Source organism: Fundulus heteroclitus, chromosome 20 (assembly GCF_011125445.2).
Source record: "Fundulus heteroclitus isolate FHET01 chromosome 20, MU-UCD_Fhet_4.1, whole genome shotgun sequence".
NCBI classification, from domain to species: Eukaryota; Metazoa; Chordata; class Actinopteri; order Cyprinodontiformes; family Fundulidae; genus Fundulus; species Fundulus heteroclitus.
The window spans coordinates 43,179,656-43,198,491 of NC_046380.1; the positions used below are offsets into that span (position 1 = coordinate 43,179,656).

Genomic DNA, 18,836 nt, shown 5'->3' on the forward strand with positions numbered 1-18,836 from the left:
GCGATGTCCTGGCCACCCCACTGGCCACCCCACTCGCCAGTGTAAATGGTAGTAGCGTGAGTTTAGCATTTCATCGCATTATGCACAGCCAGCAGCACAGCCGCTCTTCTTGACCTTCTTGTGCACCGTAGCTCACCCTGCCGCTCCCCCCTCCCCCGCCCGCCCGTCCGCCCTCCCTCTCCCTCCCCCTCCCTTCTAGCCGCTGCGCTGTTGCGTTCTCAGACAACTACGGCTCAGCGAGTGCCCCCCTTAAACGGTGATAAAAGGAAGGGAGAAAGCGAATAAGACTAACGGTAAGTAAATAAGTCAAATCATTCGTTTGTAAAAGAAGAGGGTGATATATGAACTGTATCAGCTCCTGTTACAGCGGCTTTTGTTGTCTTTTTCAAAAGTTTTCAAAGAGTTACGTAGCTAGCTGGTGCTTCTGTATGGTTTGTCCATTTCCAGACAACGAAGTGAAAGTCCACAGACATGTCTTCTTATTTTAAGAAGAAAATAACAGCAGAAGGAGATAAAGAGATGACAGGGGAGCAACAGAGAACGAAGGAGGAGGAGGAGGAGGAGAAAGAGGGGGTGGATGGAGGTGAGGAACAGATAGAGCAGCATATAGATAGATAGATAGATAGATAGATAGATAGATAGATAGATAGATAGATAGATAGATAGATAGATAGATAGATAGATAGATAGATAGATAGATAGATTTTATTGATCTCACAGTGGAGAAATTCACTTGTCACACATCGGCTTAATAAACAAAAGAAGGTGCCAAAGGATGAAAAGGTGCATAAGGTATATACAGTGTGTCCACATATGTACAGTGTATTAAAACTGTAGCGAAAGCAGGTGTTCCTGCACCGACAGGAATTATGTGGCCATAATAATGAAATTAATGAATTGTCTAGAAAGTAATATCCTCGGAAGAATTGTATGTTTTGTTAAGTGTATTTGTTTTTTATTGTGACGGACTCACTTAAATATATACACTTAAAAAAATAAAACAAATAATTATGCGTTTTATATATATATATATATATATATATATATATATATATATATATAATTAGTTTTATTTGTCTGAATCGAAATGCCTATTGGCCATTAATACAGCTAGAAATGATCATAACTATGGGGAGGCTGGTATTATTATTATTTATTGTTATTGTCATCATCATTTTAATGTCAGAATAACAGACTTTTGCTCCTTTTTCATTATAGATATATGCCAGTCAAGACTAGAACGGCCCAAGCAGCCACAACTAAAAATCTCGAACCTGTCAAGGGGACAGAAGAAGATGCTTTTCTAAAGACTGGTACAACACATATAAATGGCTTGAACTGAGTCTGGTAACCAGAGATGGATCCTATGGATCTTTGCTGGGAAGTTATTTTTGTAAAAGTAATTATTTTTGTTTCAGACTAAGTAAAGGTATAACTGTTTCTTACACATACAGTATAACCTTGTAGTCAAAATATGACTGTTGTTCCCTGTTTTCCCTGAAATTGCTGTTACATGAAATATGTGCTTATTCCTATAATATTTTGTCCTTGCTTTCCAAAAGCTTTCAAATATGACTTAGTCAATTATACAATGAGGCTAACGATGTGCAAGATAAATAAATGATTTACTTGTGTATTTAATAGTTCATATGTAAGAAAGGTAAATCCATAACCTGTTTGTTAAATATTTCATACGCAAGCACTGTAACAGCAAAAATGTCTTGGTTACTGTAAGACTTAAGAAAATTACTTTTTTATTGGTTCATGCCACAATTTGATGTGTTTTTTTTTGTGACTGTCTGTTTTTGAACTTTAAATAAAGTACATTTGTGTGAACAAGTATTTGAGTCGATTATTTTATGTATACAGGCATTTTCAGCTATTTTCTAAACCTACTTATTCCTGTTAAGTGTTAGCAAGACGGGGTTGGGTTGTGTACTGTATATAGTATAGTATGTTTGTAAAGGGTTTTCTATTGGCCACCCCTCGCTAGCTTTGTGCCCCATGTTGGCCACCCCGGTAAAAATATTCTGGCTACGCCCCTGACACCTTCCACAGGAAACACATTTTCACCTGGGTATTGAAGTGCTCCTGAGTGCTTCTAACTGACAAGCAATAAACCAAGGTGAAAAATACCATACCTGATCTTAAACATTGTGGCATGCAGGTAAACAAAACAAACTGAATATTAACCTCCACCTGAAAACAGTCATCAGGCAGTAAAGATTGTTAAATCCTGAGACGAAAAAATTGTACCCTGCTGGACAGCAGTGACTAGAGTGGAGTTTCTCCAAGATGGAGAGGGAGGAGGAGGAGGGGTGCAGGTCTGTCGGTGCATGTGTGTGTGTGTTTAAGGGGAAGGCAGCGCTGACCGCATTCTATGTCAGATTGACAAACTCCCACTACAGCTGTTGTTGCGCAACAAACGTCACCCTTTTAGGGGCTACATGGGAACAATTGATTGAATTAAATGATTGTCTAACTTAATACATAATTTAGATTTTGTATTGAAACTTAGCAAACTTCTGTCATGATTTGTCTTTGGATGAACCCGGACACAGCACACACACACACAGAGCTAGTCCTTAAAGTGAGTTTATTGAACAGGTTGGAAGGTGAATGATGAGAGGAACCAGAGTCTTTTATGGACGGAGATAAAGGGTGCAGAAGCTGGCTGACAGGAGGAGTGCGGGGAGACTGACCAGGGAGGAACGCCGGAGCTGAAGACTTGAGACCAGGGTGGAGCACTTGAGACCAGAATAACAGGACCGAGAGCTTGAGACCGTGGAACAGCTGCTGGAACTTGAGAACGTGGAACAGAACGTGGAACAGCTGCGGGAACTTGAGAACGTGGAACAGAACGTGGAACAGCTGCAGGAACTTGAGAACGTGGAACAGCTCAGGAACTAGAGAACGTGGAACAACTTGTTGGAACTTGAGAACGTGGAGCAGCTGGGGAAACTTGAGAACGTGGAACTGAACTTGAGACCGTGGAACTGCTGCAGAACGTGAGACCGTGGAACTGAACTTGAGACCGTGGAACTGCTGGAGAACGTGAAACCGTGGAACTGAACTTGAGACCGTGGAACTGCTGGAGAACTTGAGTAGAACGGAACCCAGGAGACGTGAACAGGAGAAGAGAACTTGAGCAGGAACAGAAGCGTGTCTAGAGTTGAGGCTGGCTGGAACGAAACTGAAGTGAAGGCTTCTGACGGAGCAAAACATGAAAACTGAGCTGATGCAGGGTTCTGGCAGGGACTGAGCAGGAGAAGAACACTACGGACCGGCGAGCAAGAACAGACTGAGGTGAGTATAAATAAGGGTGGAACCAGGTGGGAGCAGTTTGAGGTTGATTGCAGCCTGACAGGTGGCAACAATCATTCTGAGCAGGGAAGGGAGAGAGGCAGCAAGGCTCAGACTGCAGCCTACAGTCTGCATCCTGACAACTTCCATAGCTACGTCCCAGGATGCCCAACTTTTGCTCTGCTTATGGGTGCGCAAATAAAAGGACACTACAAACCAGATCCTGGGGAATTACCTTCCATAAGTAATATTTTATGACGAATAATTCTCATGATTTCTAAAAGATGTGGCTGAGGATATATATATATATATATATATATATATATATATATATATATATATATATATACATATACATATATATATATATATATACATATACATATATATACATATACATATATATATACATATACATATATATATATATATATATATATATATATATACATATACATATATACATATACATATATATATACATATACACACATATATATATATATATATATATATATATATATTTATGCTATAATAATGTCATGATGAATAATTGATCTCAGATTGAATTCTGAACAGTGGAAGAGTTTAACAAAGGAACTCCACTCTGGCTGCAACATGAGACCCTCAGGGTTTGGACGGCCCTTCTTCCCAGCAGGGGTTCTCTCTTACTATAAAACCTTCCTCCCACAGACAAAAGCTCTCTCTTCTCCACACACTCCTCCATCATCATCAGACGACCAGCACTCCTCTGGGGGGGGGGGGTCTCCTTCCTCAGCAGCCATGTGCAGGAAACATGCATGGCGCCTGGAAGAGATCACGAGCTGAACCTTATTCAGCTCTTCTCTTTTGCGACCCGCTCTCCTCTCCAAGCTGCTCAGACTATGGGCCCTGCACGGGCCCATGACTGATACACAAGCCATGCTTGACCCAGGGTCTGCTGAACTAACCTGCTGCTTTAATGGAATGACTAAGGGGAAGCAGAGGACCTGACTGAATCTGGATAAACAACACACAAAATACAGAGCTAAATCTGCTGATTAACATCATCACCAGTAGCAGGAGCAAAGATCCTGCATGCAAAACAACTCTGTTGTATTTTTTTTCTCAGCCTGTACCGGGAAGAGAACCACAGATCCTGCTGAACGCCAGCAGCAGACCTATGTTGAATACTCACGAGGAGAATCTGCTTAGATTGGACTGCAACTGGGTCGGAGGCTGCCTGGAGGACCTACAGGCCTCCATTCCCTCCACACGCTGTGGTTAGCCCACATGCTGCCGCAGAGCTAATGCTAGCCCGCCAACAACTTCCCTTCTATAACGCTCCTTCCGTGAATAGCCAAACTGGACAGAACTGACACGAGACAAAGGACAGGTTTGGGCAGCGAGCTGAGGAATAAGTTAAAAGGTTTATTGGGAAATGTCTTGTAAACCGTTGTACACATGGTGCTTTAGAACAAAGGGCTAACAAAATAGCTCACGCTAGCCTTCCGGTTATGGTACTGCTAATATCATTTGAGTGTATTTTATGGTTTTAACAGGAAGGTTATCTCCACAAGGGTTTCATACATTGATGGGACATTAATGTTTACGTTATCCAGCCCTTTCAACCATTGTCTTGATATCAGCTTAATAGCTGATCATCACCAAACAATACTTAACAGACAGAGGGTTATTTAATAAACATTAAATAACTTTAGACAGTGTATAATTGCACAACTATATATGTCCAGGCTCAGTCCATCTTAGACAATGTCTCACAATGTCTCGCACCCTCTCCACGACACACTGGCCCAGTAGAGGAGCTCCTTCAGCAGAATTCTCCTCTTGCCCAGATGCACCACAGAGCACCACAGGAAATCATTCCTGCCTGTAGTCATAAATCTTTACAATGCCTCCCTCAGTGATTCAGACACCCCCCCTGTAATGGACATTTATTCATTCTTTGCACTGTTCTTGCACAACGTCACTCTCACTTTATTTGGATCTATAGATACATATACATATATATATATATATATATATATATATATATATATATATATATATATATATATATATATATATATATATATATATATACATACATACATACACACTCAAACACATATATATACAAGTTAAATCCCACAGACACGGAGGCTCTAAAACACACCTTCTTTTCAAAACGCGATACAAGCCTGAACATTTCCACACAAACAGCGATGCATCCTCTCAGCCAATCAGAGCGCGCATTGGTCCGCCGCAGACCAAAGAAGACGAAGCCTGCGCTCGCCGCATTGCTAACAAAACATTGCACAAAACTGGCTCAAACACAAGAAAATTAACACTTTTAACGGCTTAGAGCAGGGGTGTCAAACTCATTTCTATCTAGGGCCACTTTGGCGTCATGAAGTCATTAAAATGGCCGGTTGTACGTGTATAGACGATACTTTTCATTTCATAATTTCATTCCAGTTCAGATAGAAGTATAAAAAATGCACAGTAACATAAAAGTAGCACCTTAGGCCCAGTTTATACAGTTTATCTGCAAAAACAGTTGATATTGGTGTGAGTTACACTTACAGGAGGCACAGTTTCAGCCACTTTATAAACTTTAAAAGGATATATACCTCTACTTTTTGACATGATATGCCTTTTTTTTTGGCTCTTGAGGGCCGGATAATTTACCTTGACGGGCCGGATTCGGCCCGCGGGCCTTGAGTTTGACATCTGTGGCTTAGAGGAACCAATACTAACCGCCCCTCGTCCACGGAAGCGGGGGCGATCTACGGAATACCACGAACGCGAGAAAAAGCGCAAAATCAGGCATTCTGGTGGCGGAAAAATTCCCCAGATTTCCTGCGCTCACAATGCTAGAGATAATCCTCATCTGTGTCATGCTGATCTCATTACGGACGCAGACCTGGCTCTAAATCATGCCAAATTCTATGACAATCCTAGTAAGGTAGTCCAGGATGCCTTTATTCTGAGTTTAATGGACATTTCCGAACCAAAACGCCGGCGTGTGCAAGATGAAAATGTTTGAAAACACAAGGATCTCACTGTGAAGTACACACTTCTCTCTGAGAAAGAACACCCAAAGAAGATTCCAGTTTGCAAGAAAACTTTTGTTAAAGTGTTTGGTAAGTCAGATTTGTTTTCTTGTTTTACGTAGTTAACTTTTTGATAACGTCAGCAGCGCAAATTCTGCAAGCTATTAGCTGCTAGCTAGCTACTAGCTGCTCGTATCCCTAGTGCTTAAAGTGGCTGCCTTTCGGTGTTTATTTAGGTTAAGATGATTATAAACATTGGGGCTAAATTTATTTATGTCAAGCTGTCATTGTCTCATGAAGTGTTAGAGAGGATGGGTACACACCGTAATATAAAATGTTATTTTGTCACCATCACAAATAAATTTATTTTGTTTTTGTGTATCATAATATTGAGAAATAAGACAAACACACATTAAACAATACAGACAGGAAAAAATCTTTGTCCTCTTAGTGTCTACTTTGTTGAAAGTACTTAGTTACATTAAAAACAAACACAAAAGATGGGTCAGGAATGATGGGTAAGAAGATGTCACAGTAGTATATCACAATATTATTATTATTAATATTATTATCATGATTATTTTAGGAGACAAACAATTTAGATGGGGAGGACATTTTCTACATTTATGTTTAGTTTTGTAGGGGAAAGCCGATTGCGTAAGCAGTTATGCATCTGTTTGGATGAAATAGATCTTGGTTTCATGACATGTATATTCTTATTCTAAGCTGTGCTTTTCTTGTGTCATTTCAGGCATCAGCAAGGACAGACCATTCCGCATCGCCCAGTATTACTCCACCAATGCAGAGCCTCGTCCTGAAAACCGCGGAGGATTGCGCAATGCTGAAGAAGTGGTTAGGAAGCGAGAGCAGGTCAAGACACACATACAGACTTTCACCTGTCGTGCAAGTTATTATGGACGGAGAGGAGCCCCTGGACGCAAATATTTGCCTTCTGATCTTTCAGTTCGACGCATGCATGAACTATTTAAACAACAGAACCACGACCAAGTCAGCTACTCTCTGTACTACACAATTTTTTCCAAAGAATTTAATCTCGGGTTTGGGCATCCAGCAACTGATGCCTGTGCCACCTGCACAAAACATCGACTCTCTATGAAGGATCCAAGTTTGACAGATGAAGAAAAACGAACAAAAAGTGCGATGTTCATCCTGCATCGGAGACGAGCTCGAGTATTTTACGACCAGCTGAATATTGTGGACCCCACTGCACTCTCCGTTTGCTTTGACATGATGCAAAACATGGCTCTGCCACGTACACCGATCGGGCAGGCATACTATTCAAGGCAGCTCTACCTGTTTCTGTTTGGCGTGGTGGTACATCATGGGGAAGGCAGTAATCCATCGAAAAATGATGTCCATCTTTATGTGTGGATGGAGCATGAAAACAAAAAGGACTCAAACATGATTGCCTCTGCACTGGACGACTGCTTTCGAGTTCGGTTGAATGGTATTCTGCATCAAAAAACTAAACTTAGACTGTTCAGTGACTCCTGCTTTGGGCAGAGCAAGAATATGAATGTACTGTCCATGCTCTGTGCCTTACGAAAGTCTGCATTTCCTGACACTGAAATTTAATTCACATTCCCCATTCGTGGACATAGTTTTCTGCCAGCTGACAGAGTGTTTGGGCAGATTGAGCAGATGATACGTAAACAGGATACAATCCTGCACCCCAAAGACTACTGTGCAATATTACGTAAGCACGGTAACTTGCACATCTATGGCACTTATTAGAATGCACAAGACTTTAAATCTGAAACGCAAAACTTTGTTAAATCACAAAGGTCATTCAAGCTGAGTGACGCCCGGATGCTGTGTATCAGGAATGATCAGATTGGTTACAAAACATCCTACTCTGCAGAATATTGCTACCATTCTGTTCTAAAACGTGGAAAGCAATGGAGGAAGTTCAACCCAAAGCCTCTTGAGATGGTGTCTACTGTGAAGGCAGCAAAAAAGACTGACGTTGAAAACCTTCTGTCTGAAATTGGAGCTTCAGCCGATGTCACTGAGTTCTATCGCCAAGCTTTGTCTTGTGCAAGTTATAACACCGAGGTTGACAGTGATGTTCATTCTAACCGGGAGACTGAAAATGAGGAATGAGGAGTTTATGAAGGTTGTTTGTTCTGATGATGCACTTTGACTCTGTGTCATTTGTTCTGATGATGCACTTTGACTTTGTGTCATTTGTTCTGATGATGCACTATGAATTTGTGCAATTTGCTTATTCTGTTCAGTTAGGATGGTGAAATACTAAGCTACTACAGTTTTACAGTCACTACACAGTGTTTTATATAAATTGTTTGAAAAAAGTTAATCTCAGGAAGTTATGTTGGTTTATGTGTGTATATATATATAAATATATATATAAATATATATATATATATATATATATATATATATATATATATATATATATATATATATATATATATGTTTCTATATCTGGAGCGTGTAACAAAAGTAATTTCCCTCTGGGATTATTAAAGTATATATATATATATATATATATATATATATATATATATATATATATATATATATATATACTAGCAGACCTGCTACTCAGAGCCCATATAGGACAACAGAAGATCAAGGAGGGCTACTCAACCAGAGAAGCTGTAAGGCAAGAACAAAGATTTGAGGAACTGGAAAAACAGTTCAGTTTGTTGAGGAGACTCAATCTCAGACCACTCCTCCAGTGCGGCCTACACAGCCACCAGATCCTGGAGTAGTAGCTTCAGGTGACGTTGTCTATGCACATTTGCAGGTTTCTCAGGCACCAAAATTGCAAAAACTGAGTGAAGAAGATGATATTGAACACTTTCTCATTACTTTGGAAAGCATGGCTTCTGTCTGTAGGTGACCAAGAACTGACTGGGCTTTTCATTTAATATCTCTGCTAACAGGAAAAGCTAGAAATGCTATATGGATGTTGATTTGTCTATAAAATATGACCAAGTCAAACTGGCTATTTTGCAGAAGTATGACATTAAGAGTGAAGCCTACTGGCAAAGATTCCGCCCGCTTCAGGTGGAGCCTAAAGGAACTCCAAAAGAGCTCTAAATAAGGCTGAAGGAGCTGTACGGCAAATGGGTGCAACCTAGTGGTAAAACAGTCGAACAAATCAATGAAAAAATTATTCTTGAACAGTATTTAAGAATTTTGTCACCAGAACTACAGGTTTGGATAAAGGAACATAATCCAATGACTGCAAAGAAGCCTGCTGAACTGGTTGACATGTTTGTGGCTGCTGGGACAAAGAACTTGTCATGGGCTTTCCAAAGGTGGAAAAAGAATGACTGGAAGCAACATCCATCCCAACAGGTGTCAGCTGTGAGTAAGCCCCCGGTGAAAAGATTTGATTCAAAATTCCAGGGGAAGAAGCCTATCTGTTAAATATGTGGACAGGAGGGTCACTCTAAACCAATGTGCCCTCAAAATGCTAACAAGTTGTCTCAGATGTGTTTTGTGCCCAGGGAAGAGACTCGTAATGCTGGAGCAATGCAGCCATCAATGGAGACCTCTGTGGAGCTCAATGGTCAGGTACTGAAGGCACTGATTGATACATGGAGTATGCAGACCTTGGTCTATCACAGGTATGTTCTACCTCAGTTTGTATCACTGAGACAGTCCCAGTTTACTGTGTCCGTGGTGTTGAAAGGAAGTATCCAACAGCAGATGTCTATGTGACTGTCAAAGGACAAACTTACCTGCTTAATGTTGGGATAGCGGATAACTTGCCAGTTCTGGTAATCCTTGGCAGTGACCTACCAGTGCTTATTGACCTATTAAAGTCTCCTCAGTGTAATGTTGCTCTAACGTGGTCTCAAGCTAAGCAGCCTAAGGAAATTGTTTCAGACCTTAGCACCTTGCCATTTTACAATGTGGAATTTCCTACAGAGAAGAATAAAAGTCAAGAAGTCCAAAGCCTTGTGGAGGAGAAATAAGTTTCACGGGGTAGTTCCTCCTGACTCACCACAGTCCGAGGTACTCCAATATTTCAAAATCCCTGGTAATATATTGGAGCTGCAGCACCAGGATTCAAATCTTGTGAAGTATTGTCAAGACGCCAAAGTCAATAAAAGGGATTATGTCATTCAGAATGACATTCTCTACAGACAAAATGGGTCAAATAAACATCTTATGGTTCCTAAAGCAGTTAGAAAATCTGTTTTGAAGTTGGGCCATTCTATTCCCTGGGCTGGCCACCTGGGGAAGCATAAGACCTTGGCCCGCATAAAGCACTGTTGCTATTGGCCTGGCTTGTGTAAAGATGTTGTGCAGTTTTGCCAGAGCTGTCCTGAATGTCAAATTACATCAGCCAGACTTCCCAACAAAGCTCCTCTCCAACCTCTTCCAGTTCTGAGTACACCATTTCAATGCCTGGGCATGGACATAGTGGGACCGGTAGAAAGAAGTAAAGCTGGAAATCGGTTTATGCTGGTAATTGTGGATTACACTACTAAATATCCAGAAGTGTTTCCCCTCAAAGTTGTCAAAGCAAAGAATGTTGCCTTCTGTTTGGTTCAATTTTTTTTCCAGAGTTGGATTTCCTCAGGAAATACTCACTGACCAGGGCACCAATTTTATGTCCAAACTGCTCAAAGATTTATTATTGATTGCTGGGAATAACATCTCATCATCCACAAACTGATGGACTCTCTGAAAGGTTTAATCAAACCCTTAAACAAATGCTAAGGAGATTTGTGAATGAAACTGGCTCAGACTGGGACCAATGGCTTCCATATATTCTGTTTCTATTCCTCAAGCTTCTACCAGGTTTTCCCCATTTGAGTTAGTATATGTCACAAAGTGACCCCTGACTGTTCTGAAGGAACTGTGGGAGGGGAAACAAACTAACAAAGATCCTCTAAATGCTGTATCTTATGCACTCCAGATGAGGGAAAGCTGGAGAAGATGACAATGTTGGCCCAGGAGCACATGGAGACCTCTCAGCGTAAATTTGGATAATCTGACAGGAGGACAGCAGTTGGAGGTGAGGGCTGTCTATCCATCAATTGTGTTCCAAAAGAATCCAGGCTATAATGATGTGATAAGGCATGACATTGCCTTAAAAGAAGACGTTGCTCCAAAACGAATGAGCTATCGTATTCCTGAGAGACTTCTGGAACCACTCAAAAAGGGAATTGAGGTAATCCTTTCTCTTGGGATTATTGAGGCATCACAGAGTGAGTGGTGCAATCCAATTGTGCTTGTCCCTAAAAAGGATGGCACAATTAGGTTTTGCATTTACTTCTGCTACCTCAATTCAGTCTCAAAGTTTGATTCAAATCCAAGCCCTCGTGTCGATGATTTGATTGAGAAACTTGGCAAAGCAAAATATCTCACCACCATTGACCTTTCCAAAGGCTATTGGCAAGTTCCACTCTCCCCTGGGTCCAGAGAGCTGACAGCGTTCAGAACAGTGATGTCCTTCGGACTTCACGGGGCTCCTGCCACATTCCAGCGCCTAATGGATAAAGTACACAATGGCCTCTCATATTTTGCCTCTGAATATCTGGATGACATCATTGTTTACAGCAACTGCTTGGATGAACACCTGCAACACTTGAAAGTGGTCTTTGAGCGTCTCCAGAAAGCAGGTTTGACAGTGAATCCAGCAAAGTGTGCCATTGCTAAGAGGGAGACGGAGTACCTGGGTTTTATCATTGGAGGAGGGCTGGTGAAGCCACAGATTCAAAAAGGTTGAAACCATACAGTCCTGCCCCATTCCACAGACAAGAAAACAACTCAAATCCTTTTTGGGTATGTCTATTTGGTACCACAAATTTAATTCCAATTATTCTGACAGAGCTTCTCTTCTTACATTCCAAAAAAAGTAAAAAACAAAGCAGAGGAAGATGTTTTGCTTCCTATCCAGGAAGCTTTCTCAATTCAAAAAGTCTGGAGTAATGTGGAGCATCAATCTTTATACTGCTGCCCAACAAAGGCCTTGTAATGGCTTAGATAACATGCAAATTGAACAGAAACAGGTCCACCCCCTTAGTAATGGGCAGTCGTTAAAGTCATTAAGGCAGCAGATTGAACCGAAACTGGTCCACTCCTCTGTAACGAGGAGTCGTTAGGGTTGTTATTGGCCTGGCTTGCAGGAAAGATGTTTTGATCATCCGAATGAGGGTGAGAGTTGAGGTGATGATTGGCCGGAATTAATCCTATAGCTGTATTATAAATTGGAACCTAAGGCCCCCTCCTCTGTTTAAGGTTGTTTTTTCTCTCTTAACGTAGATGGCTTCCTTCACACTCCTTTCAAACCATCTGTTTTCCTTTTCCAAAATGTGAACATTTTGGTCCTCAAAAGAGTGTCCTTTGTCCTTAAGGTGGCAGAGTCTTGTCCTGAGGAGGTAGCTCTCCTGTGTCTCTTCTTACGGACATGACCAGTCTTCGGGGCCCAAACATACTACTTTGGTCTGAGGAAGCTAAGGCAGCATTCAGAGACATTCAGCAAGCCCTAAGTCGAGATCCTGTGCTCCATTGCCCTGATTTTCAGCAGAGAAACACGTTATTCCACTGTTGAGAAGGAATGCCTGGCTATAAAGTGGGGTCTGGATTCACTTTGCTTTTACCTACTGGGAAGAAATTTTATACTGGAAACTGACCACAAAGCACTGAAATGGTTAGAGAGGATGAAGGACACTAATAGTCGAATAACCCGTTGGTACCTGGCAATGCAACCCTACAAATTTGAGGTGCATCAAATTCCTGGCAGGCAGAATACTACTGCTGACTACTTATCCTGCCTTAGGGTCTGTTCCTTTACTTACAGGTGCTTGTCATATAATTAGAATATAATGACTTTTTCCCCCCAGTAATTCCATTCAAAAAGACTTGTATATCATGTTCATTCATCACAAATAGACTAATATATTTAAGTGTTCTTTTAATTCTAAATATTTTGACTGACAATTAATGAAAACCACAAATCAGTATCTCAAAATATTAAAACCAATACAAACGATTTCCAGAAATGTTGGCCAACTGAAAAGTATGAGCATATACAGCACTCAATACTTAAGGCTCCTTTTCCCTGGATTACTCCAGCAATGGGGTGTGGTATGCAATTAATCAGTCTGTGGAACTGTTCAGGTGTTGTGAGAGCGTAGGCTGCTCTTCTTGATAGTGGCCTTCAGCTTCTTCTACATTGTTAGGTCTGGGATATCACATCTTCCTCTTTACAATACCCCCATAGATACAGCAGGGATACAATAGAATATTTTGTTACTGCGGGGAAATTTCTTTGGCTACTCCAGTTCACAATACACACCACCCGTGCTAGATCCTTCTGCTCCTGTTCTTAATCCAGGTACTGGTAGCTTTGGCACTGTTTACAAGTACCATGTCCTGTTGGAAAATTAAATCTTCATCTCCATAAAGTTGGTCAGCAACAGGGAGCATGAAGTACTCTAAAAGTTTCTGGTAGAGAAAGTTGACCTTGGACCTCGGAAAACACAGTTGACCAACACCAGCAGATGACACGGCACTCCAAACCATCACTGAATGTGGAAACGTTACACTGGACCTTAAGCAATGTGAATTCTGTGCCTCCTTTCTTCCTCCAGGCGTTGGGACTTTGATTTCCAAAGGAATTGTAAAATTTACTTTCATCAGAGAACCTTGTTTTGCGGTCCAGTCCTTTTTGTCTTTAGTCCAGGTGAGACGTTTCTGATGCTGTCTCTTGCTCAAAGGTTGTTTGACACAAGGAATGCAACAGCTGAAACATATATCTTGAATATGTCTGTGCATGGTGGTTCTTATCACATTCTTTCCCACTCTATTAATGTGCTTGTACACAGAGCTCTGTGAACAGCCAGCCTCTTTACCAATGACCTTTCGTTTCTTGCGCTCCTTGTGCCAATTGTCAATGGTTGTCATTTGGACAACTGTCAAGTCAGCAGTGTTCCCCATGATTGTGTACCTTGCAGAACTAGACTGAAAGACTATTTAAAGGCCTTTGCAAGTGTTTTGAGTTAAATAGCTGATTAGAGTCTGGCACCAGGTGTCTTCAATGTTGGACCTTTTCACAATATTCTAATTTTCTGAGATACTGAATTTGGGGTTTTCATTGGTTGTCAGTTACAGTCATCAAAATGTCATCAATCAAAACAATTGACATTAATCAGTATCTGTGTAATAAATTAATACAATATACAAGTGTAGATTTTTTCAATGGAATTACAGAAAATTCTACTTTTTCATGATATTCTGATTATATGACCAGCACCTGTATTTGGACCACAGTTGCAAAAAGACGAAGAGGGATAAATCATTAAAAAAGAAGGGTAACCATCTGGAACTGATTGAGACTGGTCCAAATACATGGGTGTTGCTGTAAAGGGGAGCTGAACACACTCTAACAGGGTCTAGATCAGGGGTGTCAAACATACGGCCCACGGGCCGGATCCAGCCCGCTGAACAATTTAGTCCGGCCCGGTGGCTAAATGCATTATCATTATTCAAGAAAAAAATATATATATCTTTTTTTTTTTCTCCCCCAGTGTCCGGTCTGGCAATGTGGCAATAAGAATTGTTGTCAAATGCCAAAAAGAGCTCATCAGATTTGACTTTCACAAGTGGAGCAGTACTGCTTTTGCCATAGTGCTCCGCTTGATTTATGAATGTGAATAGTTTTATTATGATTCATGCGGGGAATAACTCAAATGATATGGACACTACAATGGGAAAGTAGGAGAGGAAAGGAAGAACAAGAAGGAAAAAAACAAAAGGTGAAAGAAAGAGGAGATAAAAGGAAGAGAATGATAAAACAATTATTGAAAAAAACATGTATTTCGTTTAATTGAAAATCTGCAGTTCCTATATTGTCCACGAGGGCCGCTGTGTTTTAATTGGCACAGGGATTCCCAAACTGTGGTGTGCGGGCAGCCACTAGGGGGTGCGCGAGCTGAAATCTGTAATGGTGGTTTGACAGTGTTTTTTCCCCACACCATAAAGACATGTAAATAAACATTTCCTTTGTGGAAACTAAAATCAAAACAGCAAATTTAATAAATAAATAAAATGTATTGACATCAAAATCTGTTTATTTTAAAAAGTCTTGTTCTACACTTCATTTGAATATGAATTTATCTTCTTCTACGCATTGTGCTTCAATGCATAGAAGAAGCAGCTTGTGCCCTCTACTTCATTCATTCTCGCAAATATGCTCAATTGGCTGAAACCAGGGAATCGGAGGCAAGAGATGAGTGAATCGCAAACCAATGCGAATGTCAATGTCATTGACAAATGTCTCTCCAACTCCTTCCTCGCTTCACGTCGTGTACGTCAGTAGAGGGACAAGTGAATTTGGGCCGAAAGTTTTTAAAAGCTTAAACTGAGCGACACAGTCTCTCTTTCGATGTTGTGGTGACTCTGAACCTCTACCAGGACTGACGTGCATGACTCGCCCACCCCCCGCTGCAGCCTTCGCGATTTATTGACTATGGTCACGCACAGAGCTGCAATACGTTTCATTGAGATTCAGAAAGGTGAGTTCAATTTACAGATGCGGTTTTAGCGCATATTCAGACAGGGACAAACCGGCGGTGGGGCTGAGGGGAGCTGAGGTGTGTTGTCATCGGCGTGTTTACCTGCTGAATGTAGCCGCTGTAAAAGTTTTAATTTCTCTGATTAATAACATATTTATGGAGCACTCTGTTCTCTCTCTCTCTCTCTCTCTCTCTCTCTCTCTCTCTCTCTGAGTGAATGCTGGGAGTGGAGGACTGTGAGAGTGGGTGCGCGTTTCAGCGTGAGTGCGATTTCTATCTTTTCTATTCCTTGTTTGTTTGTTTGTTTGTTTGTTCATTGTTAGTTTTGCTGTTTGTGTGTTTGTGGCGGGTGGTTTCCTGAGCGGTTACGCCCGGTGTTTTTCACCGGGATCATGCCGACTCATGGAGTTAGTGTGGGTCTGGAGAAGCTCACAAGCCGACACGGAGTTAAACTGTCCAGCGTTTAATTGCTCCGTAGAGGATTGCAGTTTAGCGATCGGAGAAATTGTCGGCTATGAAAGTGTGAAGTCCGCATCTAGAATGGAGTTGTTATTTTTCTGGATAGTTGATAAAGTTAACGTAGTTGTTGAACAAGGTGTGGTTATTCAAGACACCTTTGTTCAGGTGGTGCCGCTAGTTAATCCGGCCAAAAAGATCATCTTGTCTCAAGTCCCTCCATTTATTAGTAATGAAACATTACAAAGAGAACTGGCGAGACACGGGCAGTTAATGTCTCCCATTAAACGGATCCCTCTGGGCTGTAAATCACCGCACCTTAAACATGCTGTTTCCTTCAGAAGGCAGGTTTTTATGGTTTTGAAAAATAACACTGAGGAGCTAAATTTAATACTGAAATTTAGAGTGGATTACACTGTTTATGCTTCTTCAGAAAGAATGAAATGCTTTGGCTGTGGAATGGAGGGCCATATAGTGCGCTCCTGTCCACAAAAACAAAATGCTAAAGAAAACAACAGTGAGACTGTTTCATCAGTTTCAGATCATGAACATCCACAGAGTTCACAGGAGGGGAATTCACAGAGCACACAGGAGGACAGGTCACAGAATTCACAGGAGGGAAACGGACAACAAGCTGGGCATGAAGGAGCAGCTGCTTCTGTTAATGATATGCTGGATTCTGCTGGTTTAGGAAATGATGGTTCAGGTGCTGATGTAGTTTTTGATGGCCCAGAAGATCCTGGTTTAGATACCACCAGGGACTTTGGTGCTGTTGGTTCTGATGCTGCTTTCTCTGGTTCAAAAGTAGAAATCACTGAGCAGTCACACACTGACAGCGTTACCACATAGATCAAATTGGGGGAGGAAGGATGTTCTCAGGAGGAGGAGGATGAAATGCTGGCAGATAAAGATTTTTCTAATGATACTAAAAAGAGGAAACCAAATGAAGAGCGTCAATCTGTTTGTAAAGTGAAAAAAGTTTCTCCTAATAGTGAATGCCAGCAGTCAGGTGACAGTGAAGGTGATGAGGAGAGTGATGTGGAGTCTCTGGCCTCCTCACAGACGTGGGCTCACAAGAAGAGTGGCTACTCTTTAACAAGTATTAAAAGCTTCCTGCAGGACACAAAGGGAGCCAGGAATGTCAAAGTGGAAAAAGTTTTTCCTGATCTACAGCTCTTCCTTGACTCAGTGAAGGTTTTCCTGAGAAGTCCTGGAGTCCTGGGGGAAAAAGCCTTCACTGACCAGGAAATCTACCGTATTAAAAAACTCGTGCAAAAGGTCAAAAAGCAGTTAGAAGATGATGAATAACATTAAGAATCTTTCTTTTTTTCTTTTTTGGTTTTTAGTTTCTGTTTCATTTCTACTTTTTTATGCTATGAGAGATATTCGTATAGGCAGCTTGAACCTAAATGGGGCAAAAGATGGTGCGAAAAGAGCTTCTCTTTTCAAGTTGTGCTCTCTTAAAAAGTTAGATATTATTTTTTTACAAGAAACACACAGTACTGCTGATAATGAGGCTGACTGGAGGAGAGAATGGACCGGTGAATCCTTCTTAAGTCATAAGACCAGTAATAGTGGTGGGGTTGGAGTTCTCTTTGCTAATAATTTTATTCCTCAGTCGGTGGAATCTGAGGAGGTCATTAAAGGCCGTCTGTTGAAAATAAGAGCAGTGTATGAGAAAGTTACAATGGTGTTTATTACTATATATGCTCCTGTTGTGGGAGTGGAGAGGGTCTTATTTCTAGATGCTTTGAATAAGGTTATTGGAAAATGTAGCAGTGAGGAATATTTATTTGTTGGAGGTGATTTTAACTGTACTGAGGACAGCAGCTTAGACAGGAACCATGCAGAGCCTCATGCCGCCTCTGGCACTCGCCTGATTCAGCTTCTGGAAGCTCAGGAGCTGTGTGATGTGTGGAGAGGTTTTCATGGTGTGCAGCGACAGTACACGTGGACGCATGCTAAAGATAATTTACTGTCTATGGCCAGGCTTGATCGTTTTTATTGTTTTAAACATCATTTTATTATTTTTAAAAGTTGTTTAATCAGCCCTGTTGGTTTTTCTGACCATTCACTTGTAACAGTTTCTGTTTTTATAAGGTGTGTGAAAGCCAGTAGTGCTTATTGGCATTTTAACACAGCCTTATTGGAAGACAGACATTTTAAAGATACATTTGCCTTTTTTTGGAAAAACCATCAGAGTACAAAATCTGATTTTATTTCTTTACAACAATGGTGGGATTTTGGAAAAGTCCTGATAAGACAGTTCTGTCAACAGTACACTCAGAATGTCACCAAGGCCTTGATGGGTTCAGTCAGGGCTCTGGAGTCTGAGGTGGAGGAGCTAAGAAATTTGTTTGAAGCCACAGGAGACCAACACCATACTCAGTTATTGGAAGCTAAAAAATCTGATTTAGCTAAATTGCTGGGTGTCTCAGCTCAGGGGGCTCTCGTTAGGTCCCGTTTCCAACATGTAGCTCACATGGACGTTCCGTCTCACTTTTTCTTTGGTCTAGAG

The 18,836-nt window shown here is 41.2% G+C and overlaps 1 protein-coding gene and 1 long non-coding RNA gene across 3 annotated transcripts in view; one reads left to right on the plus strand and one right to left on the minus strand.

The window, feature by feature from the left end:
- LOC105920400 (calcium-dependent secretion activator 1) overlaps window positions 1–18,836 on the minus strand; it is a 710,204-nt gene that overhangs the window by 497,785 nt on the left and 193,583 nt on the right. The window lies entirely within an intron of this gene.
- Window positions 188–2,073, plus strand: LOC118567195. The gene is made up of 3 exons (XR_004933536.1): window positions 188–293; window positions 448–583; window positions 1,219–2,073. It is a non-coding gene; the product is annotated as an uncharacterized LOC118567195 (long non-coding RNA).